The sequence below is a fragment of the Cyprinus carpio genome, chromosome B1 (genome assembly GCF_018340385.1).
Source record: "Cyprinus carpio isolate SPL01 chromosome B1, ASM1834038v1, whole genome shotgun sequence".
Lineage (NCBI taxonomy): Eukaryota > Metazoa > Chordata > Actinopteri > Cypriniformes > Cyprinidae > Cyprinus > Cyprinus carpio.
The window spans coordinates 24,753,005-24,773,995 of NC_056597.1; the positions used below are offsets into that span (position 1 = coordinate 24,753,005).

Consider the following 20,991-nt stretch of genomic DNA (forward strand, 5'->3'; position numbering starts at 1 on the left):
GACAGGAGGTCCAATCAGAATAATCAGTTTGTAAATATGCACAGCAGCTTCATGAAAACAGAAATTGAATGTGGGTCCCATAAAGAACCTGCTGGAGTTTTTCATGATAATTGAACAGTCTTTCATTTCTCTGAAATGAAATTCGAGATAGCAGCACATTAACGTCCAAAGATGCATCACTTCATTTTCTTCAAGAGAATCTGAGTGGAAAGCAACCAAATGGAAAAAGAAAAGAAGAATCGTCTGTACCGCCGTCATGAGGAAAGACTTCCTCTGAGACGCCACAACAAAACACCTTTTAAAAATCAATCAACGTACAAAAGATGCAAACGTGTCCTCACCGAACACTTTGAGGAAGAGCTGGCTCTCGGAGCTCCCGGCCTTGTTGCTCGCGCGGCATGTGTACGGCCCACCGTCGCCCTGCCGGATGTTTTTGATGGTCAGTGTGCTTTTGCCCCCATCCAGTGTGTTAAGCACATACTGCTCTGATCTCTCGATCACGTGACCCTTCCTGTGGACACAAACCATCAGATGAGATGATTGACTGCAGCTGAGAACACATCTGTCATCGAGTTAACAGCCTATAGAATAAGAATCTCTTCCCAGTTCAATTAGTGTGTGTAAATTAATTTGGAGGAAAAAAGCCCATCTATCCACGAGGTAATTAATGAGCAAATTCTACTTGACTGCATACAGACTCTTAAGGGAAAAACAAACATATTATAAAATGAGTCATTTTATTGTAACAACATAACTTCAAAAATACATACAGTATGTTGTATTTTAGCTTATTAAAATGAAAAGAACAATTATATATGATAAATATAAATATGCCCAATATATGCCCAGTAAAAACTGTTCAATATTATTACAATTTAAAACAGCTGCTTTATATGTGAATATATGTTAAAATGTATTTTATTTCTGTGATCAAAGCTGTATTTTCAGCATCATTATATACATCTATCATTACAGTCTTCAGTGTCACATGATCCTTCAGAAATAATTCTAATATGCTGATTTGCTGCTCCAAAAACATTAGTGAATATAATTATTAATGTTGAAAACAGTTGTGCTGCACAATATTTTTCTGGAAACTGGGGAATCAATGCAATTAACAGCTGTAAAGTATGGAGTGCCACAAGGATCTGTCTTAGGCCCTCTGCAATTTTCATTATATATGACGCCCGGTGGAAATATTAGAAATATGGGATTTGTTCCCATTGTTATGCTGATGATACCCAACTATATATTTTTACAAGACCAGGTGAAACATCTAAATTATCTAAGCTAACAGAGTGTGAAATGTAAAAATGTAAAAGATTAGATGACCACTATAATTTTCTTAAATTCGGTTCAGACAGAGATATTACTTATTGGACCAACAAACAGTACACAGAATCTCTTATTTTACTGTTTGCATCTAGATGGATGTACGGTTATTTCCTCTGCAGTCAACAATGTGGGTGTTATGTTAGGTAGCAGAAAATTTCACGTTACAAAAACAGGATTCTTCCAGCTACAGAAAATGTTACCCGTTTCTGATGCAGAAAAGCTATATATTCATGACCTCAAGACTGGACTATTGTAATGCAATGCTTGGTGGTTGTCATGCATCTTCATTAAACAAGCTACAGGTAGTCCAAAATGCAGCTGCTAGAATCCTTACCAGGTCAAGAATATATGATCATACTGCCCCAATTTTACAATCTCTACACTGGGGACCTATTAAGTTCCGTATCAGTTACAAAATATTACCACTTATAAGGCCCTAAATGGCTTAGCTCCTGCCTACATAACTAGTCTTCAATCAGGCTATGCAATCCATCATTTAATTAATGCATCCTTGCTGAATAAAATAATTAATTAAAATAACCCTGCTTGTTAGTTAAACTAAGAGTTTCTGAGTTTAAGCTACAAAAAGTGCAGAGACAAAAAAACACTAACTTTAGAAATGAAGATTCACATTGCTAACGATTCAATCACAGTAACAAGGCCACAATTAAGGGAAGTGAGCGCAGGTCTCTGTTCAGAGACACAATTAGCCGCTGGGCCATCAGGAAAAACAAAGGAACACGGACCCAATTAGACTTTAACAAGCTAACGAAGCAGTCGTAAAGTTCAGAGACTCAATGAAACACACTGAGCAAAGAGTTCAGAGGAATGATATGCAATATTGAAAATGACAATTCTGCCATGATTTATTCAGAGTCATTATTCAGTGAAAATGAAGAGAGCATCTGCTCAACACCTCCTTTTGTGTTGCACAGATGCAAATGTCATAAATCGACATGAGGGCAAGTAAATGATGACAAAATTATTAAAAATATGGATTTGAGAAAAACAAAACGGAGAGACAATGCATGCATTTATAAGAAAATGCCCTTTTTAATCTTTATTGTGCAGTAAATAGTATAAAACTTAATAATAGCATAATTTCTTGATGCTTACTAATGTCTGTTAAATTGAACAGCATTTAAAATATAATTAATTTGTGAATCCACACAGTATCTTCATAGCAGCAAACTTATGTGACATGACTCATATAACACACTTTAACATCTCTCTTGTTAATAACTGTAATTCTGAAGTTTGAGTGAACTAAAGAGAACTTTGTTCGGTAAAAATACATCAGATTTAATGCACTTTAATTTCAGCAATTTAGAAAACTATCGTGCCAATCATAAATCGGTGAAAACTAAGTTTGCTGCACTTTGTGCTTGTAATATTCAGACTAATGGTTTCAGACGTTATAACTTCACTCCTACTAAAGACCTCCGGATCTTCTCGTTCACCCTGATTCAATCCCATCCGTGAGAAACACAAACGTCTTTATTATGGCTGTCAATTTAACACAATCATTTGGCCCAGACCTGTCTGTCATCTTACACTGACGCAGCTGCTGATGCAGGATGACTGACTGTTTGAAGAAGCCTATTAGAATACAGTTATAAAATTCAAGATGTCAGGGCAAAAAATGTCTCTTTTTTAAATTTATATCATATAATATAGTTTAGCAATATCACACCAGCAAGAGTGCTGCTTTTCTTCAATATATGCACTATTGATTTTATACAAAAGTTCAATAAAAGTGTTAAATTTTTATTGTGTCAATATTTGCTGTCTTGCTTAATTTTGCAAATAAAAATTTGACAAAACGGCTGTGCCTTTCTGAACGACATGACATTACTGAATGAATACATGCTTTTAACCAAATCAAGTGACTCAGTGATTCATCGATTCAGCCACTGAATGAATCGGTTGAATGAATGATTCAATGACTCGCTCATTAAGACAGGGATTTGTTGCCACCTACTGGTGGTTTTAGTTTAATATTGAGTGCATTTAATTTATTTTTAATATTGAGAGCTTTCATTTCTTTGAAATAATTTCATATTTCAATATAACATTTTTAAACACCAATTAAAATTAATTTCCGATAATTATTTATGCAATGTCGAAATTAAAATATCTCTTCATAAAGCTAGGTTTTGTAATGTTTATTCAATGTTTTTTATGGTTTAGCACAATAACAAATTTATATTTAAATATTTATTTTATAAATATTTAACATGTATAAAATATGTTAGGGTTTATGTTTTAATGCACTTATTTATAAATTGCTTATATATTGCAAATTACAAGTCATGAATTAAATATCAATTTAATCTCAATGTAAATATAAATATAAAAAAAATTGCATGTATGTAATGAGTCCACTGGAGGCGAGTGTAGTGAGAACACAAGTGCAGATTTTATTAAATCTCAAAAGTGACCAAACAATAAACTAAGACTTGACTTGACTTGACTTGGCATGAACAGGCTCTGTGTAAACAAAAACAAGAACTTACCAACAGAGTTTACAGGGACAACACTCGACAAGAGACGATGGCAACATGAGGGCTATAAATACTAAACAATAAGGGTCACATGACATAAACCAACCAATGAGCAAACAGATCTGAGAACCACATGACAGAACAATAACCACTGATAACAAGACACATGAACAAGACAACCAATCAGAACATGAACATAAACCAAAACCAAAAACAGGCGTGACAAAGTAATTCTATGAAAGCTATTTTTATATAAAGCTACGTTTTGAAATGTTTTTGCAATGCTTTTCTCATTTAACACATTAACTGAATTTTTGGCGGTAATTTCTCAAAATTGATGCATGGTTAATTTGCAATGAATTAATCAGCACATCAAGTAATTAACTAGATTTTAATTTAAAATAACATTTTAATCGCTTGACAGCCTTTATATTTCCAGACATATATGAGACTATATGGAAAAGAAACAGAGTCTGAATTTTTCACAAGCATCTATTCTTATACTTTCACAAAGATCTCAACAACAAAATGTTAAAATCTGCAATGCGACTTCTTCTTCCCTCCACGCAGGTCAGCCAGCAAACATTTTACACAGGCGCGTTCAAGGTCTCCCTCACACAATAGAAAGATCTCCGAGTTTGAACATTTCCGGCCCTCACCTCAGTTATCATGGAAGGCTTTGAACGTCTGATCAAAGCACACATCAGCTCTTCACGGCCCGACGCCACAGAGCCGTAACCATTTGCATACAGATAGAATAGATGAATCGAGGACACTGTGCCCTACATACTAGCTGTGCTGTCCAGCGCCCTACATACTGCACTACACATCGCTGCATCTTCAGGGTTCGGAGCAAGCAGCAACATTCAGAGTGTCTCTGGACAAACATTACTGTTACCCACCAGTACCAGGTCACCTCGTGGGTGTGGGGGGAGCCAGACGTGATGTGGGTGAGTGTCTGTGTCTTGTTGTTGTGGGGTGTGGTTTTGGGGGTGTTGTGGGGCTGTGAGAGAAGGAGGAACTGAAACGATACCAGACACACATATTTAACATCTGTACAGGTGAAGTCAGATGCTTGTTTGAATCGGACGCACTGTTGTCCAGTATTCAAACTCAAACTCACTACTAGAACGGATGTCTTGACCAGTCAGTCCACTCTGATTGTGTTTTCTGTCTAATTTATTCCAATGCATATGTGACTATAAACTCACACGCACATGAGATATCAAAAGAAGCATGGAAGTGAAGTGGCTCTTTACATTTTTTCTTTTTGCACTTAATAATAATATTTAAATAAACAATATTTTTATTATATAATAAAATATAAATATATATTGTCATATAAATAATAATATTTAAATAAATAAATATGTATAAATATGACATGATTTCTGAATATTTCTGCAAAAAAAAAAAAAAAAAAAAAAATATATATATATATAGATATAAAAATATATATATATATATATATATATTTATATATATACACACACACACACACACAGATTTTTACACATATTACACATTATCTATCTATCTATCTATCTATCTATCTATCTATCTATCTATCTATCTATCTATCTATACACAAAATAATAAATAATATATTGAATAATATGGAACTAATATTTAATATTTCTAAGGGATTTAGTAAAACACACATTAAATATGTATTACAAAACCACAAGCTAAATATATAAAAACATATAAATATTGCATATAATATTGCATACAATAAAAATGAAGAACCAGTATTTTCTTGACAGAGTGAAAAAGGTTAAGTAAGAAATAAACAGAAATAAACATTACATATTTAGTACAAACACACAAGCTTTTAATGCATTGAATGTTTGCGTTATTGAGCAATGAGAGCATGTTTCTGGTCTTCAGTTTTTTTGGGTAAACACTGAATTATTAATCAATCAGTCAGCTGTTGCTATTGTTGTTTTAAGCTCCAGTTCCTATGCAAACTTTAAAAAGAAAACTTTTTTTTTTTGACCAAATGACATTTTTTCCTCGACTTTGTCTCAGGGCTGTAATGAAAATTGTTTAACTGTCAAACGTCAGCCGTGTTTTTACATTCATGTTTCAGTCTGATTCCCTTTAAATGTCCCCGAGTAACGTCCTTATTCCCAAACAGCTCTGTGTGGTGACGAGCTGAATCCATCTGATACGAAGCTTTAAGAGAATCAAACAACCCCTAAAAATGTCTCTCCAGCACAATCATTATTCATTCGCCTCCTGTTAGAATTCAAAGAGGCTGAAATGACTCTGGGGTTTTTTTTTTTTTGGTGATGCGTATCAGCGAAGGACGACGCAAATGAGACGCCCTCTATCTCGCTGACATTTCCTTTTAAAGGATCGAGGAGATGCGGACAGAAGTTGGCGATTCGGCCCCTGTCTGCGCTCAAACCGCTCCTCTGATCATGAAAGTCAGGGTTAAGGGCGCGGAAAGAGCACGTCTGCATGCTAATCGTCGGCGTTAACGCGTCCACGCACAGATGTACAGAATAGTTAGAAGAAACACAGACGAGCAAACAAAGACCAGGCGCTTCTCAAGTCATGGCTCAGTAATGCGAAGGACTTGAACGCACCATTAAAGTCTCTATTAATGAGCTGACGAGTTGAATCAGGTGTGTTTTTTCAGAGACATGTTCTTAATGGGATTCATATATAACATATTACATGCATGCACAGTTTTAAGGCAGCTTTAATCATCTTTTTGGTAACTTCATGACTTAACTGACCATGTGATTTTGTGTGCGTGTTTTTTTTTTCGCACTTTGATATGAGAAGATTTTTTTTATAAAATTTTTTTTTAAAGCATTGAATTTGAAGTTAATCCCGTAATATGACTATTTGGTGAACAGACATTGTTCATTTGTCTGAATGAAAATGTAGATGGTTAGCATTAACTAAATGTACAAATCTATGATTTTTATTTTTTTTTTGATGGGAAATGAACATGAAGTATATGTGGTTATTGTGTTTTGCTGGTTAAGATGTTTGTGGTGGTAAAGTCCCAGTTAACCAATATAAACCAGCTTGAAGAGACTAAAAAGCTAGACTTTCTAAATGTAGGTTATCAACTCAGCATCTTTGCACTCAATTTTCTGCTGACTAGATTTGTGACTAAATGTTTCAATTAACATAAACTTCAAGCTTCTGTGACTCACAAGCAAACGGCGACCTTATCTTCACGAAACGCCGCCCGTCTTTTCAACGCATTCATTTACCTTGTTCTGCAGAATGATCCGTCGTCAGGATTTGATAGCACCGAGCTCTGCCTGAACGGACACAATAGTATTTGCACAACTCATACTTCTTTAAACTGATGTAATAACACGCAAAGACGAATAAAAGTGCATTGCATTCAATTTAGCATCACCACTTATAGCTTTCAGGAAGATCCAATAAGCTCGCTCAATGAGGCGCGTCCTATTATCCCCAAGACATGGCAAGTGCCGTCTGCCTCGGAAACAGAACAACCTGCTGCTTAAATCACTTAGCGAGTGCTGACTAGCAAGCGTTGACGCCTGGGTCTCGTGTCCAAGACTGGAGATTGCATCCAGAATCTTGCCCTAGATTTATTCCCAGCCTTGGCTGAGCTGCAGCGGATCATATCGGTGTGTTGTAACAAAACACCTCGTTCTGCTTTGACCTTCCGTCTTGAGTTAACACGGTCATGTTGCATATGTGTGCCATCTGTTTGAGGCTCGTTTGGATCACTGTTCTTCTAGTAAGGACACAGATTCTAGAGGCCTTTTGAGAGAATTATTCAAGTTTTGTTTGACAACAAGATTTACAGATGCAGCTTCCCAGATAGGTTGTTGAATACATTTAAATTCATTCATTTAAACTAAATTCATTTACAGCATCAGCAACTGATTAATTAAAAAAAAAAATTATATGTTGAATTAAAAATGCAAAAAGTAACATTTAAAAATAGTAAAAAAAAAAAAGAAAAAAAAAAGTTACACTAAATAAAAAAAACATTACATTCAAAAAATAGTAAAAAAAAATAAATAAATAAAAATGTGACATTTAAAAAGAGTAAAAAAAAACTTTTTTTATTTACATTTTTTAAATGTTGCAAATAAAAACAGTAAAAATGTTACCTTTATTTTTTTAAATGTTACATTTAAAAATAGTAAAAATTTGATATTTGAATTTAAAAAGTTACATTTAAATATTTAAAAAGTTACAATTAAAATGTGTAAAAATTAAAAATTGTAAAAATGTTTAATTTGAATTTATAAGCGTTACATTTAAAAATAGTAATAAATAAATAAATAAATAAATAAATAAATAAATAAATAAATAAATAAATAAATAAATAAATAAATAAATAAATAAATAAATAATCATTGCCAGCTGAATCTTAGCCTGTAAGCAAATTGTTTCTTTATGATTTTATGCTTAAATGGCACTAGGATTAAATATTGTGGTTTAAATGGGTTTTAATTAGGATATTTTTGTCCTAAAGGTTCTGAGTGTAACCATTTATTTTATCTAGTGTAAAATAGATTTATGAAAGAAAATTAGGGTGAAATATTACAATTCCAATAAAAATATACATTTTTAGCAAAATGTATGTTGTTTGGATCATAAAAATAATGATAGATAGACAGACAGACAGACAGACAGACAGACAGACAGATAGACAGACAGATAGATAGATAGATAGATAGATAGATAGATAGATAGATAGATAGATAGATAGATAGATAGATCCCACGGATTAAGTCATCTTATTCTATTCTTATTGTATCAGTGTTATGATATTTCATCTGATTGTTGTTGAGTTGGTGAAGTGTTGGCGGGTCAGTCTGTGACAGTGCAGCGCTGTTCAGAGATCAGTGAGGAAGTGTGTGAAGAGCAGCTCTTACCGTTGACCAGCACCACGATGTCCCTGAAGTCGATTTCTCCTCGGGCCTCCACACGCGCCTCGCAGCGGTACACTCCCTCGTCAGCTTTACTCACTCGCAGGATCTGCAGGTTGTTGCTGGGAAGCACCTGAAGTCTGCCTTCAGGAAGACACACAAACACAGACGTCACAGCTGTGTGAGACTGTTCTACAGTTGCTAGGAAGTTCCAAATGGTTGCTAGTGTGTTGCTGTGGCATTGCTAGGGTGTTTTGAGTGTTTGCAAAAATGTTGCTATGCAGTTGCTACTGTGTTCTGATTGTTTGTGTTGCAATGCAGTCATGGAGTTCCAGTTGGTTGCTAGTGTGTTGCTATGTAGTTGAGTGGTTTTCTTTGTTTGTGTGTTGGCATGCATGCTTTTAGGTTGTTTTGGACGGTTGCTAGGCTGTTGCTAAGGTGTTCTGAGTGGTTTGAGTGCTGTTGCTAGGCTGTTCTACAATGTTACAATGTTACAAATGCAATGCTCAACAAATGTAATGTGATGCTGTGATAGTGATACTGATATATTTGCTTTATCAAATGTCAGTAATAACAAATGCACTTGTGTCTTTGCCAAAAAACATTTCAGACGTCACAGTCCTGGAATCTTCGGATTGATCGCTAAACTAAAACCACCAGGCAAAGGTTTCTAAGTGAACTTAAAGTCATTGTGTTATATTTAAAGCATTTGACAGAAATATAGCCCTGTGTGCTGCGAGAAAGAAGAAAGATGAGGATTTAATCAACAGACCCCTTTTTCATCTGTGCGCAATAATAGGAAAATTTTATCATCAATCCTCAAAACTACTTCTGCTCCCATTTCAAGGACGTTTGCTAAATGAAACACCTTTCGGATTACTGCCTTGCTCTGGCTTTTGTCGTCCCTCGCTGATAAACACACACCTTTTCTCCTCTCGTTCAGGAGAGATATTTATAACCGACTCCTTAATTAGAATAAAAATAATCAAAATCTCCATCTTTTAATCTCCCGGGCTGGAAAGTGCAGATAGCTTGTCAGATTTCTGCCTTTGAATTCTAATTAATGGTTTGACACCTAAAATGTAGACGGAAGTTTTTATTCCCTCAGCAGAGAACTTTACTGAATTCAGACACTTAATGTGGTTTAACCCAAAACGCATTCAAATATTGATGTGTTTGAGTCTGCTGGTGTTTTGGTGGTTTTTAGTGGATGTTTTTCAATAACAGAAGAATATGTAAAAGTGTGGTGATAGGGGTCAAAAGTCCCCTGCTGCTGAGGTTAAAAGCACAATAATTAACACATCTAACATATTTAATTTACATAAATAGCTGGATGACTTTACCATTTGCTGATAATACACGGTTAGATTCAGATGAGAAATATAATACATTAAACTGAGTGTCTACCTTAGAGATAATCACCATATTTAATGAAACCATCACATTTAAAAATATGATAATAATCATATCATGTAATAAAATATATTAATCATGCCATATAATAAAACATATTCATTTAAGATATTTTCTCTTTTTTTATATATATATTTTTTTGCTCTGAATTTTTTAAATGAATGGAAGCCAGTTAAAAAATCCAATTCTGAGGGAAAAAAAAATACTATTTTTTTATGATAGCACATTTGTATCTCACAATTCTTATTTTTTTACTTATTAATTAAGTTATTTTTGTTTTAGTAGAGTTTTGTGATATAAAAGTGTAAAATTTTAAAATTTTTCTTTTTTTTTATTTGGTGGAGACAAGCTTCCATTAAAATTGACATATTTTAAATGACAGTATATTTACTGACCAAAAATAAAATATTTTATTTATCAAAACAAGCAGAAAATAGCACATTTTTCCTAAGCTCTATTGAAATTTACTAATGCAGAAATCCCAAGAGATGAACCGAAATACAATATCTGGACTGCAATTACAAATAATCAACAATCAAAAACAAAACAGCATCAAAAAGTACCACAGCACACTTAAAACATTTTTTAATTAAATTAGAATTCCACTTCAACTTAAAAAAGTAAGGTCTGTGCCTTATTATTATTATTATTATTTATTATTATTATTATTATTATTATTATTATTATTATTATTATTATTATTATTATTATTATTATTATTATTTAAGTATAATGAAATTGGCTGTAAAACTCATTTCAACTTCAGATTTAAATAATCAAGCTGAATCTGGAATCACTTAAAATTTTTTGAAAAAATTGGTTAAAATAATTTGGTGAGTTAAATTAATGGAGAAATATTATTTATTTAGCATGATTTTTTTTTTTTTTTTACATGCACCACAGTAATTCCATGATATACTGATACTCTGTAGTACCGTGTTATATATATATATATCTGTGTCCCTGCAGCACAGAAGCAGTCATCAGTAGCACAGGTATATTTGTAGCAATAGACAACAATACATTGTATGGGTCACAATTATACATTTCTCTTTTATGACAAAAATCATTAGGATATTAAGTAAAGATCATGTTCCATGAAGATATTCTGTAAATGTCCTACTGTAAATATATCAAATCTTAATTTTTGATTAGTAATATGCATTGCTAAGAACTTCATTTGAACAACTTTAAAGTTGATTTTCTTAATATTTAGATTTTTTTATTTTTTTGCACCAAATATTGTCCTCCTAACAAACCAGATATCGATGGAAACTTTGTTTATTCAGCTTTCAGATGCTGTATAAATCTCGATTTCGAAAGATTGACCCTTATGACTGGTTTTGTGCTCCAGGGTCACATATGAGTGTGTGTATGAACTGTGAGTGTTCTTACTGTTGGGTTCAGACGTGATCTCTCGGTTCTTGTAGAACCAGGACACGGCTGGCACCGGTGAACTGATGACATCACAGACGACCTCCGCGTCCTCGCTCTGCCGAAACTCCTGCGGCGTCTTCACCTCGAGGAACGTCAGCTTCTCTGAGAGCAGACAAACACAGCGTCATCAAACTCCAGCAACGCTTTACACTTTAACTACATCAGTTAACATGATGGGAAATACTTCTACAGCATTTAATAATCTTAGTTAATGTTAATCATCTGATTACAATCAAGTTGTATCCATTCATATAATTTAATGAACCTGAGTTAACATGAACTAACAGAATTTATTTAGTATTTTTATTAACTAATGCTAACAAATATTGATTAAAAAAAAAAAAAAAAACTGTAACAAATGCATTGCTCATTGTCAGTCAATGCTATTTAACACATTATTTTATTAAATGTTACTAATAAATTTAAAAGAATAAAATAAGACTTAAATGTATTTTGCTTATTTATAACATTATAAACATTAAAACTAAAAATTTCTGAATAAAAAAATACTAAAAACTATAATATAACAGTATCTCAATACTAAAATAAGACATCTCCATATGAACAGAAACAGTTTTCATTCAATTTGCGGTGCTATTTTAATGCTCTATATGTATTTATGTTCACACTTTATTTCAATATTCCACTTTAGACATTCTACTTTGTAACTAACGTAACTCACTCTCATTAGAGCATTACTAGACTGTTAGGTTACAGTTAGGGTCAGTAGAACAAGTTGTACTTGAAAAGTTACATACTGTCAGCAGAATGAAAGTAAAGTATCACTATCAAAACATAGTGTTACTCTCCTGAATGATGAACGAGCAACCACTGAGTTCACAAATCGAATGAATCAAGCTCTTTTACTGGCTAATCAAAATGATTATTTTTCTCCCTCGTCTCTGTAAGCTTTGAACGTGATGGCATTCAGTGCTTGTAAACAGACAGAATCTCTCGCTGTTTGGCTGAAATCATGTTTCTGTTCTGTTCCGAGCACCACACTGGGTCTGATTCTACACTGTTGCACACATTTATTCAGTCCAAACAGACTGTACTGAAGGTCATCTGACAGAAATCACCGAATGAGGAAAGCAAACTGTCGTGTTGGTTTGATTAAGAGTGATTTGCTGTTTTTTTGTTGTTGTTGTTTTTTTGTTGTTTTTTAGTGTATTGACCTTCATAATGTCCCAGTTCTGCCTGAATGACATCAACAGCAAGAAGGGTTGGGAACCGAGAGCCGGTTCTTATCCAAAACAAGTTCTGTTTTCTGAGAAATACCGGAATTGTGTGAAATTCATAACTTTCGGTTCCAAAAACAAAAGTTTGGTTTAACAGGAAATTACGACAGAAATATATTGCTACTGCACACTTAAATGTACTAATAACAACAGTAATAATACATTTTTTAAAAATAAATAAATTATATATTTATATGTTTATTCTGCATTTTGTGATTAAAAAAAATATTTTTATTATATATATATATATATAATAAATTAATAAATTAAAGACAACACAGAATTTGAAAAAAAAAAAATTTAAAAGGGAAATTATGACAGAAATATATTGCTATTGCACACTTAAATATACTAATAACAAGAGTAATAATAGCAATATATATGTGTGTGTGTGTGTATATATATATATATATATATATATATATATATATATATAATAAAATATATTTTTTTAAAAATCACAGAATGCAGAGGAATTAACAAAGACAACAGAATTTGGGGGAAAATAAAAAATTCTATTAAAATAAAATAAAATACAAATCAGAGGTCTTCATGACAACCCGGTAAAAGTTCAGTTTAACTCAAAAATATTTATTGCTATACTATACTAAATTGTACTTTGCAGAAAATAATACCCACAGTGATACTAAAACATAATAAAAACAATAAAACATTTTTATTTTCATCCAGTTTTAATTTATGTGGTATACTTGTTGCAGCACAAAATAAAAATACTATTTTTATATAAACTGTCATATTTTCACGTGAATGCATTTGAAAAGATTGACTGAACTATTAAAGTTTTATGAATTAATTTGATTGCATTTGTAAATCATCACAGAATGCAGAACAAATACAATATACAAGAAAAAGAAACAGAATTTCGAAATAAAAAAAAAATACTATTGCTACTAATAAAAAATAACAATTAAAGTTCCGGAGAGCAATAATTCCACTATGTGCAAAACGCATACGACTGTCAGCACGCAGAAAGTGAATGAGTTTTCACCTCAACATGCAGGTAGAACAAGTACAGCGAGCTGATATCTGATGCCGTTCGCTCTTGAATGAAATCTGAAGTGAAAATGTGACCGTTCTGATGTTATGTAACCTCACAGGTCTTGCTCTATTTCAGATGAAAAGGTGCTTTGAAGAAGAGCTGCGCAGGAGGACGGTGTGTGGCTTCGTTTCTGCCGGATCTGAATTATCAGGGTCAATGTGACAAGCCGCTAATTTGCCTCAATATTAATGAAATCTACATAAAACTGTGTAGTTGTAAGATGAAGAAGCTCAACTCTGCCCAGAAACACCACAGTATTCAAGGAAGACTTACTGAAGGTCTGATAATGATGAGCATCATGAAACATTTCATCATCATTTCAGAGGCTCATATCATTATTTCACCAGTAACTGCAAGTGAATAACACACCGAGGTCCTCAAGGAATGTGTGCAGGATTTCTCAGGGACATTTAGTGCATTGCTAAAATCAGTTCCTTCATTCATATGCATTCCTTCATCAACTCACGGTAAATCTCCAGCACCACCGTGGCCTCCTGGCTTTGTCCCTTGGCGTCGACAGCCTGGCATCTGTAAATCCCAGCGTCCTCGATGATGGCGTTGTAAATGGTCAGCCTGGACCGCACGCCCTCCGTATGCACGATGACTCTCTGATTCGAGATGATGCGCTCGCCTTGAGGACTGAACCAGTTTATGCTCACCGGCTCACCAATAACTGAAGAAAAATCAACATATAGGCATTTATTAACACAGTTAGAAGAAAAACCTCACATGCACACTCCCATAGAAACAATTCCTGCATGAAAAATCCCATGCATCTGAACGAGCGTCTCATTTCCGATCTGGTTTACTCTGTAATTTGCGACAGCTCTTTAGCTCTGGCCGCTGTTGGCTTTAATGAGGGGCCACATGGAGAACGAGCGAGCGCCAGATGCAGACTCCAGGTGATCTGCTCTGTAAAGCTGCTCGGCTGAAGGTCATAAAGCAGCCGTGTGGGAGTCTGTTTTTCTGGCCCTCTGCAATCAGAAGGGCCTGAACTCTCTAACCTCTCCGTGAGAGCGCTGGAGTCCTGGGACGAGTCACATGTGAGGGACTTGTTAGCGAGTTACAGAGTTAGAAAGATGAGGAGAAGAGAGCCGAGGAAAGACAAAACAGCAGAGCTTCAGTTTTCTGGATTAACTGAGGGGTGTTTTTCCATTTGCTTCCATGATGCAACACCAGAAGCCACCATTCATGATTTTTGCATGCTTTTTTTTTGTTTGTTTTTTTAAGGAATCTGCTCCTTTGATCAGGTTTTAAGTGAGTAAAAAGAGTGCAAAACATAATGTTCCTTGAGCATAAAATCGGCATATCAGAATGATTTCTGAAGATCATGTGACACTGAAGACTGGAGTAATGATGCTGAAAATACAGCTGCGCATCACAGAAATAAATTATATTTTAATACATATCCACATAGAAAACAGCTTTTTAAATTATAATAATATTTTACAATTTTATAGTATTTTTGATCAAATAAATGCAGACCTGATGAGCAGAAAATTCTTCTTTTCAAAAAAAAAAAGAATAAAAACTAGCTTTTGAACTGCAGTGTATTAACTTTTAAAGCACACTGCAAATGTTAGTCCACATCTAGTCATCTAAAAACATTCAGATCATTGAGATGTATATTTGATGTGATAAGTCAGGTGTGTTAATGTGTCAGCAGGTTTCGTTCTTACCTGTGCATGTGAAGAATTTTGACTCTCCAACACTCAGTTCCACTTTATTCAGTGATATTGACACCTGAAGCACCGCTGTGACAGAAAGAGAGAAACACAGTTATTCATCATAATCAAGTCACATTTATTTATACATATATAGCGCTTTACACACTACAGATCGTTTACAAGCAGCTACACAAGAGTGTTCATGTTTCAAAATGAAAATGAGGCCAGTGATCTCACATTGGTCTCCTCTAGAGAATCAGATCTCAACCTCGTCTCCAACTGTGCTCAGATTTGCACTCGACATGAGCTGCTCCACATTCATTTTACAGCTCCGCATGACAGGAAGAGTCTTATTTGTGCTATTTTTACTCCTTATGAACTACACAAACATCTGAGACAAACACTTCATGTTTTAAATGCAATTTTCTATCGTTTTTGAAATACAAAAACAATATGCATAACAAAGCTGAATGATTTGCTGAATGAAACCCAGTACTTGTTTTGTTTTCTAATTTGCAGGAGCTGATTCCAAAAGCAGTGTCTGTTGTGTTTGAGCACGTCACACATTCTTGTGTTTTCACTTACTAGCAGAAAAAAACACCACAAACACGCCATTCCTGTCTGAATCTGAACCGACAATTCGTTAAACTCTCAGCCCATTTTCACATGCATATAGATATATATTTTACACATTGCATCCAAACAGACACAAAAAAGCTTATTTTAGTAAAGTGTTTGAACATATTTTCATAAGTTAAATGACACATTAAATACTACTCTTTTTCATTACAACACAAACTTTTGACTCACATTAAAAAAGTCTAAATTAAAGATCCTTGTATTTGAATTGCATATGAAATTTTCATGCATTTGGATTGCAGAGTTATAATATTATATGCATATGCATATATGTCACCTAATGTGATGCATAGTGTTCAGTCACATATGCATTTTAAGATTTCTGTCATTTTATTAATAAACTGACTGCCTCAAATACACAATAACCAGGTTTATATATCATGATTTATTATCCAATTTGTTTCAGTCTCATACATTTGATCTCACTGAATATTACTTTTATCACAAGAAAAGCCATGTTTAACCATGCTTTTTTTTAATGAATCTAATTGTTTTCACAACGAACAGATTTATGCTGATTTAAATAATTTCATTTTTATTTCACAAATAATTATGATATTCTGAGTGCAGAAATCTATCCTGTTTCTTTTATGTATCACATTTATGTTTATCGGAACAAAATCATACAGTACCTCACATTTTATTAAAATAAGGAAAATAATTCATAAAAATACGCAACAATTTCTTAATTCGTTTAAAAGATTCTTTTTCTGGGATAGTCGTCAGTCAAAATAAAGGACAGGTAACGAACAAAAATGCATGCAGTTTTATTAAAGGAATTATAAAATATAAATTAAAAATGTTTTGTTTTTTTTAAAATATTAAGTAATGTGAGAATATAAATCCCTATCCTGAAACAGGCTACCCCTTTAAATGTTCCGATGGAAAGTAAATTTAACACATGATTCATATTATATAAATAATGAAACACACCTGTCCAGTTTTATTTAAATCTAAAATATGGTGTAATACTGTGTAGCTCAGAGTAAATATAAGCACAGGCTCATAGGCTTGACATTTATAATGCTTGAATTCGTTCTAAATAAGATACGCACATAACTTCATAAGTATTAAATTTGCTTCTGTGAATTAGTGTTTTTCTTTCATTTCCCTCATGACGGCTATTTGTGAATTTTTATTTATTTCTTTTTAATTTTTTTGCAAATCATCTTTTTTTTTCCAACATGCATGTACAAAACCAGTTTTAATCTTTCAAATTTTGTTTTCAATTTGCTCTTCAGATCTCACAGAACAGTCCAGCATGCATCAGCATGACAGAAAGCCACCTGTAGATGGCAGCAGCCTGTCCTTTGATTGTGGCCCGTTGTAGTTTTTTGTCCTCGTCTGGCGAGGATGTCTAATTTGGGAAGCTATGGGCTGATTAATGACCAAAGAGCAACCCTGAACTCTGCAATTAGAGACTACGGCTGGCACAGGACTGACTTTGATGGCTGCCACCTGAGGTGGAAAGGAAATGTCACTAGAGCTGTAAGAGGCAAACGTGCACTAGCTTTAGAGCCACCGAGCTCGTTTTGCATTTTAAAGCTGGAAATTAAAATTCTGTCATCATTTATTCACCCGCAGGTCGTTCCAAACCAAACCGCGGAGCACAAAAGAAGACGTGGGCGGTGACAGAATTGTCATTCTGTGCTAAACTAAAAGTATTTGGAGTGTAACTGAAGACTTGAAGTGAATTAATGATCCAGATGCTGTTGGGAGACAATAAAAAACAACACGGACGGAGCTTGTTTGTGGGACTAATCGGATTAGAGCGTTCATTCATTCACGGCCGTTTGGCAGGTGTGAAAATTAATCTGAAATCATGCCCACGCAAAATAATAAAACACAAACCTGTGCGAGTCATTAAACTCCAGAAGAGTTACAGCGGCATAATGCACATAAACAACGTTTCTAACAAGCTCAAGACAGCTTAGCAGAACAAACTTCACAAATAAATGAGTGTTTGCTGTTTAAGAGCCCGCTTTGCTGAGATCTATCATCTATGATTGCTGTAACTCAACAAAAGTCTCTTCTGCTCACCGACGCTGCATTTATTTGATCAAAAAATATAGTCAAATTGTAAAATATTTTTACAATTTAAAACAGCTGTTTTCTATGTGAATGTATATTAAACTGTAATTTATTTCTGTGATGTGCAGCTGTATTTTCAGCATCACTACTGCAGTCTTCAGTGTCACATGATCTTCAGAAATCATAATAATATGCTGCTCGAGAAACATTGTACATAAGCATGTAAACTTTGTGGTGAAGGCTGGATATTTTCATTTAAGAAATATTGCACAAATAAAACAATTCTTACCCCTTCTTTAGAATAACCTGCCCCTAGAGAGCCGAGTATGACACTGCATCATTTTAAATCTCGTTTAAAAGGCCATCTATTTGCCCAAGCTTTGGGTCGAGCTTGTTCTTGAATGTCTTGGTTTCTCTTGAATTTTAAATATTTTATGTTAATGTTCCTGGCTTTTGATTTCTTGTGTTTCTGAAGCTTGGTTTTATTGGAAAGCACTTTGGCCAACATAAGTTGTTTTTAAAAGCACTATACAAACAAACAAACAAACATCAAGGATTCATTATTTTGATCAAAAGTGACAGTGAAGACATTCATAATGTTACAAAGATTTCTGTTTCAAATAAATGATGTTCTTTTGAACTTTTCATTCATCTGTGAATCCTGAAAATTAAAATGTACCAGAGTTTTCACAAAAGTATCGTGCAGTACACAAAAAAAAAAAAAAATAAATAAATAAAAATAAAAAATTCATTGAATTTACTAAATGTCTTTAAGGTAAGCAGTTGCAATCAATTTATTTTAGTTACATTAACAATTATTTTTTTTTTTTATGTAGCTAAAATAAATAGTTTGCAACCACCATATTATTATTTTTTATTTTATTTTTTTATTTTTTCAGTGCACAACTGTGTTCAACATTGATAATAATCAGAAATGTTTCTTGAGCAGCAAATCATCATATTAGAATGATTTCTGAAGATCATGTGACACTGAAGACTGGAGTAATGATGCTGAAAATACAGCTGCACATCACAGAAATAAATTACAGTTTAACAGATATTCACATAGAAACAGATATTTAAAATTGCAATAATATTTCACAATTTAACTGTATTTTTGATCAAATAAATACAGCCTCGGCGAGCAGGAGAGACTACTTTCAAAACTGTTTAACCTTCACTAACTCATTATGATGCAGAACAGCATCACCTTGCATTAACTGTAATTAAACACAGAAAGGACGTGCCGCGGGGCAAACAGCACTAATTGACTGTGATTTGACAGAGAAATCCAGGCGGCGCGAGAGTCTCTGTGGACGTACGGCGGGTTGAGTGTCACAGTGGTGCTAAAAGAGTGCCAGTGCATGCTGGGATGTGTTTGTGTGACACAGACACACGCTGAGACGCCCTCAGGCGTAAATACTCCTGCTGCTTCCCTCCTGGGACTGCAGAGAAGGAGGTTTGTGTCAGCCATCCTCTTCATGTTTCGTTTAAATGCGCTCTAAAGTCCCACACGCACCTGTGAGAATCCAGCTGTAGCTTTACCCTGTTTACCGCGGTACTCTTGCCTGAAGCGATGCTGCTCCTGTCTGAACCTTCACAGTATCTGAGGACTGTACAGTACAGTTATACACAGCACTATATGGTGCACGGCTGGGAATCACAAGAGCTTCTGGTTCTGATTCACAATTCTGCTTCCCTAAAAACGATGATAATAATGATTCTTTGAAACTTGTGAGGAAGTAGAACATGCATTAATCAATAATGACCTGCATTTCAAAGAACCAGTCCATTGACAGTGAGTCATTAGATTCTTTTGACTAATTTGTGTCAACTGTTGCTAAATCAGTCATTTTCATTTTATTTGTTGCATTTTTTTTGCCATTTTATTAATTGAAAAAATCTGTATTGCTTTAATAAATTATACTGTATATGAATATGTTATTATTTTTAAATCTTTTTATATTAAATACACAGTTAACTGAATTTCACATATAGATGTAAAAAAAGATTTTTATTATACATTACTGTATATTATGTTTTTTTAATATGAAAAACAGATCATTATTGTAATATAAATATATACATTACATAAAAATATTCAAATGAGCTTGCATTTTATCATTTACGTTTTCATTTTATTTTTGGTAAAATTGTAGTAATTCTGTTTTGTTTTGTCATTTTTATTTAGTTTTAATATTTATACATTGCTTTAGTTCAATTTTATTTCAGTTTTCTTCAGCTTAAACATATTTATGTAGAAAAAAGTATACACACACACACACACACACACAGACACACACACACACACACACATATATATATATATATATATATATAATATATATATATATATATATATATATATATATTAGTTGGTTGCCAAAGCTCTAAACTGTATAAAAAAGTAAAATTCTTAAGTTTGTCAATTTAAGTTCAATTAAGCCTTCATACAATTTATTAAATAAATAAATAAATAAAAGAAAAAAAAAACATAAGGCAGGGAACATATTTAGGAACAAATTAAACATGCAACTTGAAGTAGAAAGACTAAAATAGTAATTAAATGTACTTGAATAATCTTTGATTTATTTAAAACTTCAAAGCATCATTTTTACAGTGTAGTTTATTGATGTTAACAAGTAAAACCTGTAAAGTTTGACTGAAAAAACTCAATCTTTTCGTATGAATGATTAAATAAATACACATTCTTAAGCTCGATCATATCAAGTGGTCTCAAAAGTCAACTGGCTTTAATATCGCTGCTCAAACAGCAGAGAATGG

General features: G+C 33.5%; 1 pseudogene; it reads right to left on the reverse strand.

Moving 5' to 3' along the window:
• The window catches only part of LOC109051574, a 60,869-nt pseudogene extending 45,223 nt beyond the window's left edge, over nucleotides 1–15,646 (reverse strand).
• Nucleotides 15,647–20,991: the final 5,345 nt, after the last annotated feature.